The 7,406-nt window shown below is 39.8% G+C and overlaps 1 pseudogene; it reads right to left on the reverse strand.

The window, feature by feature from the left end:
• Window positions 1-636: 636 nt before the first annotated feature.
• On the reverse strand, window positions 637-6,996 carry LOC133277023 (1-aminocyclopropane-1-carboxylate synthase-like protein 1; annotated as a pseudogene).
• Between the last annotated feature and the right edge of the window lie 410 nt (window positions 6,997-7,406).

Raw genomic sequence — 7,406 nt, forward strand, 5'->3', positions numbered from 1 at the left:
AATTGATGTAGGCCATGTAGGCCTTCCTCTTGTCAATGAGGCTTGAGAAATATGTAAATAGCTGCAAGAGAAAAGATCTAAAGGAGCCTCTCAGGGTTTAATACCTGTTTAATTTGGTATGAGAACATCTGAAATACAAGGAGAGGGTAAGAGCCAGGACTGTTCAGCCTGGAATAGAGAAGGCTAGGGCGGAAAGTACTCACTTAGCATTCAGATACAGACAGGTGTTTGAGATGTAAAGTCTTGTTTGAGATCAGAGAGATCTCATGAACAGATGAAAACATTTTGCTATCAGCAAAAGTTTAGGAAAATTTTACTGTCACCTGATTCAGTACTTCAGTATTCTCATTAAAATACACAGTCCTTAACAGAAACATACACAACCATTATACCAGTGTTTCAAAATTTCATAATTCAACAACTGTGCAAGTATATATCAAGACTCACTGATTCTACTGACACATAGCACAGTTGAAATGGAGTAAAACCAAGTGCTGTGCTTCACGGGTGAATTTTGCCATATCCAGGAAGGCCCTTTTCCTTAAAATTCAGTTTTGCGAAGTTGACTTGCAAGATTATTAATGCCAGATCACAGCATTAATAATCACTGTTAATAATTAATTAGCACAATAATTGAGTGTTATGCAAGGTTACAGGCAAAAATACTGAAGTCATACACACCTGTAGTAAACATAAACCTGCTAAATTACGTGAAGTCATTAAATGCATATGTGAATTTAATAGCAAGCATATTTTTTAACTGGGAGACATCTTCTCCTGGTGTGGTTGAAGGTTTGGCTAAAAAAATCTCTTTTTCTGGACTGCATAAAGCATCTGTAGTAGCAGGTAACCTGTTTGTGACTGGTTCAGCAGCATAACTACATTTGCTCAAGTCTCTGAATCCCTGTAGAAGGAAATACACAGGGAACTACTGACTGGATGTATGGAAAAAAAATTCACCATGAGAGCGATGAAACACTGAAATGGGTTCCTCAGGGAGGCTGGGTAATCTCCAGCTTTAAAGTGTCAAAACCTGACTGAACAAGGGCACACACAACCTGATCTCTGACTTAGAAACTGGCCCTTCCTTGAGCAAGAAGCTGTACTAGATGACCCTTTCAGTCCGCATTTTTCTATATGCTTCACAAACACCCACTTCGGCAGCACTCATTCAAGGCTAAGTATTTCACAGCAGAAGAGATGGATACATTTTTCATATCTAACACGAGCCACATAAAAAATGAGAGATGGTGGAGAATTCCCACAGGTTATAAAGCATAATTTGAAAGAGTAAAAATTCTTTCACATAAAATCTGGTGCCTTACTTCTGATAGAGCAAAATTACAGTTTAACATTAAACTCTGAAGGCTTTAGAGATTTAACATAATCCAACATAAGTGCTTTGTAACCTATGCTCTGGGCCAGTCTCATATTTCTCAGTTCATACCAACTCAAAAAAATGTCCCTCACAAGCTGAGAGAACAATTAGGTTTGAACTTCCTTAATGTTTCTTAAAAGGTGTGCCATAATAGAAGTAAAACCCACTTACACAATTAAACCTTACCTACAGAATTGGAGAAGAGCAGTCTAAACTACCCAGAGGTTCATAACAATAAAAAGCTTTTCCAGGACTAATCAGGAGCTTCTTGTCAAGGAGCTTCTGCCATAATTCAAGTTTGTCTTCAAATGTCTGTAATTTTAAGAACTAAAGAAAATATTTTACTAACGGTTGAGTAAGTCCATAAATTCACTGAACGGATTTGCCAAGACTCAGTAAGTGTGTAACTGGCCTGGTTTTGGTTTAAACTATGACAGTAACAACAGGCACGAGTAATTTTTACACTTGCAAGTTTTACATTCTCACCCCTTTTCAAACTTGTTACATCCTTTCTTGAGGTCTGCCCACACACAGAGTCCTCCTGAACTTTTAAGCACAGCTGCAAGCCCATCCACAGGAATTTTCTGTGCTTCTTTCAGCAACATCTTGTTGGTGGGAAGAACCTCATTATCCAACCAATCATCTGTCAAAGCAAGAAAAACTGAATTTTTCTTTTTCTACCTGCAATGGAAAAATAAAACAGTTCAATGGAAACATTTTTAATGATGTGGCTAACCTCTGTCCTTAAGGAATTGACTGAGAACACACTGAGCAGGTCCAGGACAGCTATGGAAGACAGCCAGTTGAGTCACAGCTTTATTTGCAAAAAAAAAATTCTGACTGTCCATTGATATGAGCTATATGCAGCAAATATATTTTTATTGTACACAGTCAACAGTGCAATGACTACAGCAGGAACTTTCAAAACTTCAAACGCACCGACATGAGGAGCTGCCTTATTGCTTCATGCTTGGGATAAACCTGAAAATACATTATTACTTGGTGTTTCTGCATTTTTAGAAAACCTGACCCACCGCAAATTCTCACTCCACCCGAGCCTCCTGCAAAGGACGTTATTTGCAAGGATCAGTTCCCAGGGAAGTCCAGGACATAAAGTTCAGTGATGAAGAAGTGCTGGTGTTTGCTTTCCCTGCCATGTGCAGTTTGTTAGAGCATTAATGGCTTCTGTAAGCAAGAACTTTTTGCAAGAAATGGACTGTCAGCGTATTGCCTTTGATTTCAGCTACAGGAATAAATTGGAAACGATGCAACTACTAAGCACAAAAAGCTGTTCCACAAATACTCCTTGCACAACAGCGTATTTAGTGTATTTGACATTTGATGTGTGTTAAGCAGAAGATGTTGAGCAAGGCATTCCTTTTCACAGAAGAGCAGCTACTGTGGGACAGCAGTTTCTCGGTTGCTGTTCTAGTCTAGTTCCTCCAGCTATTTATGATACCACAAAGGAGATACTTATAGTATTATTTATGAGAACAGTTTCAGCCCTAGAAGGCTGACAAACACATGCAGATCTCTGAAGAGCTAATCTGGTCTGTGATCCAGCACCTTGTCCATCCAGCCCATGTCCTCACAGACAGTGCAACACAGCAGGGATGCTAGCTCCCTCCCTCTGCTAGGATCAAAGTGAGAAGTGTATGAATGCTTGTGCTCATGTGGGCTGGCAAAGGCACAGACAGATGACACAGACATACAGATGGTGTCTAAGTGTAGGCACCATGCTGATCAAGCAATTAGCTAACTAGGACAGCTTCAACATATCTAAAAAAATGTCCCGCACACATTTATCTGTGTCCAAAATACCTGCTTTTTTATATGTGACCTTCCTTATAACTATATGTTTTACCTCTTGTTAAACCTCATTTTCTATCCTGGAAGACGACACAAGTCTACCTCAATACCTGTTCTGAAACATTACCACACCTTTGGTAAAATTTTTACTCTTCAGCCTGTGCTTCCTCTGTTGGATCTGTTCAAGGAAGAGCACAGTTAAGTGCATTTATAATTTTCTGTTGAGTGGATTATGAATATCAAGACAATAAGAATAGGAAACATTTTAGCCTGAAATACTGGTGTATACTATTTTGTGAACACTTACAAGAGCAAACATTTCCATGGGGAAAAAAGCAGTTCCAAAGACAGCGGAATGTGAAAAAAAGCTGTATTTGACAAGCCATAATACTCTCATTTGTGCAGCCACAATCAGAATAAAATCACTGAACATGAAGTATTTTGAAGTAGTAAAGTTTCCTAAACTCTGGAAAAATCACATTTGTAATTTCTTCTCTCTTCTCAGGGTCAGAACAGTTGCTTCTTTACAGCACTTTGAATTCCATTAAAATCTACAAAGAAACTTGGGTCTTGAAACACAATTTAAGATCTGTTCTTCATTAAATTGCGTCAGGGAGTTTCTCTGCATTTGTTACAGTGCCCAGATTCTAAAATCAATTCAGCTCCTGTTGCCAGAGTTGGACCCACCTCAGTCAGAAGACTGAAAATCTGCAGAGATGAAACTATACCAATCCTCCAATGCTGAGAACATACATTGCTTACAAAGCAACTAGGAAAACATGAAAATCAGAAGTCAGTGTTACTGATACCCGCTTTTTAGCTTTCTGTAAAGCAGCTTCTAATTTTTCAGCTGTTAACTGGAAAGGATGACTTTCTTTGGCAGTCACCTATAGAAGACAAAAATCAGGAAGAATAAAAATATGTAAAAAAAAAAGAGTGAAGAAACACTCCCACCTCCTGAAAATACAATTGCTACTGGCTTTTATAAACTAAAAAGGTTAAACAGAAGAGGTTTCTCTCTAGTTGCACTAGTTAAGGGAACACAGCAGTCCGACAATACTATTATCACCTCAGAATCTGAAAGTAAGATCAGTCTTTTCTATGTAATTCAATTACTCTGGTTTTAAACACTGCCCTTATCCAAGACTACACCATCAGTGACTTACAGAGAACTTTTGTACCTTTCTTTTCTTCTGACTTTATGATTTGATGTTATAAAAGATGCTACCCTCCTTAGACTTGCCTCACAGATCACTGAGCTTTCAAAGGGGGGAAGAACCAGTGTTGCACAACTCACACAGTAAACACATCTTCCTAAGGGGAGAAATTTGCAAACCAAATTTACTCATAGGAGGAGTGACAGACTCGGGGATGACAAATTGTGGTTCAGCATGTCAGTGCAGAACAGTGCCTGCACAAAGTGAGTGTAATCCTCCACATCTGATGACACCAACCTCCTTTCATGCTGCAGACTGAGAAAACAACAGGCTGTCTCATCTGAAAGTGCTAGACTGGTCCCGTCTCTTCAGTTGGACTTGGTTTGCATTTTCAGGGCTTTTTTTATTGTTCCCTGTGGAACGTCTGTTAATGTATTTGAATAGCTTTACCTCACTGAAAAAGGGCACATGAATGAGCTGTATTTTGCCGTATAGCCATAGTATGGAGCTGGAATAAAGGTAGCAGTCTAAAATCATTAAAAAATGAAATTAACATTTCTAATAAGCAATTACTTCATGATAAATGATGAAACTGACAATCAAAGAATTTGATATCTGATTTATTCTTAAAGTCTTTACTGTGGCCTAAACCAGTCTTTAAACAAAAGTGACAATTTATCATATGTCAGTCAACCCAAGATTCTTCCTTAGCATTTGCAATAGCAGATTTGACAGTCATAAATATTTTCAGTAAAAGGGAATGGACCTGATCAACTACTTTGTTTGGTTTTTCATTTAAACAGTAGTGACAAATAATGATCTTGCTCTCAATATTTTGGCTAATGCGCTGTTACCATCAAATTTTCCTCAGGATTTGCTGCAAACTTCAACTACTTCTGTCTGGTTGCCAAGGTGCTGTCTCACAGCCAGGGTGCCTACAGCACTGTGGAACTTGTTTTCCTCCTCATTTTTGTGCTGTAAAGTAGCTCCAGGTTGGCATTCTCCTGGAGAGATTGCAAAAGCCCTGTGTGCCAGGGTTTTCAAGGGGATGGAGAGGGCATTCTACATTAACAAAGGGATAAAAGGGAGACTGTCAGCATTCAAGCAGGAGAGTTCCCATTAAAACTGTGCAAATACAAGGAAATCTGAACGTATTAAAATAGAAATATTAAAATAGCCTTCAGTAAAAATTATAATTTAAACCTAAACGAAGCTCATTGGTTACACAGCACTCATACCACCGATATGCTGAAGTACTTGCACCATGTAAGTCTACATCACTCTATCCTCCCCCCAAAGGTACCAGTAACAGGGTGCTGGGGGGGAGCGTGGCAGTCTCCTGCACTGGAGGCTGCCTGAGTCATCCTGCTTCCTTCCTTCCTTCCCTGGAAGGCCATCGTGCCTTTCCCCATTCTCTCCTGTACTGCATGCTTAGTCTGCTTTCCTCATTCCAAACCAGAGAGGAAACAGTTTCCCCTTGCTGAGCTCTTTTCCCTCCTACTGCTTACTTCTACTGAAAGCAGATTGTTTCCCAGGACTCCAGTCCTTCTACTTTGCATTTCCACCTCTGCTTCCTTCTCACCAACACCCTTGTTTTACCAGGTGAAGAGGCGACTTCACCACCCTCTTTTGCTGCAGCTCCATTCCAGTGTCCCAAATTCCTTCTACGTGTTTTCTTTACACGGGCACCCAAGCTTTCTCTGGGTCCCAGCTTCAACCCAGTGCATCTCTCTCCCTCCAGCTTCCACCATGGTTCCCACTGCTTTTCCTCCTAAGCTTTCAAAATACACGGAATTCTCTCCTCTTCCTATAATGCTTTTAACAAAACCTACGGATTGCATTCCAGCAAGCGAGTGTGCCTGCTGATACCTCCAACATTTTCCACGGTTCTAGAAATAGAGCCATGATTTCAAAGACAGTCTGACAGTGACAAAGAAATACCATGCCTTGCTTCATTCAGGCAGTTTGAGTAACATCAGGTTGTCAGAAGCCACAATACAATTATGTTCACTGCTAACAAATGTTTCTAAGTAATCGAGTTTTTACTCACCACCAGGGTCACATAAATACAGTTGACAGAGTAGCAAAACCAGAACAGCACAGTCATCTGGAAGAGGTAGTGCAAACTTATATTTAGCAGTGAAATATTTAGCAGAAATATGAGCACTTGTTTAAATTCATAAACATACTAGTTTAAATTCCAAAAGAGTGAAAAAGCCACACCACTACACCTGTAACACTAGTCCTTGATGTTACACCTTGCCCACTTCTTCAAATGGAAAATTAACACTATTAAAACTTCTGCCAATCTTGCATGTATCTCTCCTGTAGTATCTTGCCGTTCAGATTTGCTCACCTTTATCAGTTCAAGAAAAATAAGATGTAAAGATAAAGCAATTGTCTTACATGTTCTGGATCCACTGCTTCTGCAGCTCTGGCATAGTCACAAATTTGTCAATCTACCTCTTCTCTGAAGCTAAACCACAGAACTAAAGTCAAATATGCCAGCATGTGTTTCTCAGGGCGGGGAAAAAAAGGCACAAAATACACACAGAGGAATTAAGTTTACGAAAAAAGAACAAACGCATAATTTGTTCTGTTATGAAAGCCTTGAAGGTTTTGTTTAAGTAACAATTTTCTCAGATGCCCAGTTGTGCTACGTCTTATGAGACACAAGAACACAGAAGCCATCTGTTACCTTGAATAACAGTGACTGTGACTCAACTATTATTGCTGTATACCAGAAAAATGAGAAAATAAAGCACCTCTGAGCCCAAGTGGGATTTGGTTTTGGAGAAAGGACAAGAATTTGGGTCAATTTTATATCAAGACAGGATTTCAGCCCAAGTGAAGGCAATGGTGGAGTTCCCGTTGATCTTCAGGAAGCCAGTATTTCACCTCTACTCTTCACAGCCCCCAGAGTTTCAGCTTACTACTCACCAAGACTAAAATGAATCATGCCAGGAGGGATTCACCACATCCATGATTCACCACACCAATATGTGCACCCCTGCACGCCAACCAGCCCCTGGATCTTTTACCATTGCCATTCCAGGTCTTTG

This window comes from Pezoporus flaviventris, unplaced genomic scaffold (genome assembly GCF_033815535.1).
Source record: "Pezoporus flaviventris isolate CSIRO_AGI_PZ_B2104156 unplaced genomic scaffold, CSIRO_AGI_Pfla_v1 ptg000047l, whole genome shotgun sequence".
NCBI lineage: Eukaryota > Metazoa > Chordata > Aves > Psittaciformes > Psittacidae > Pezoporus > Pezoporus flaviventris.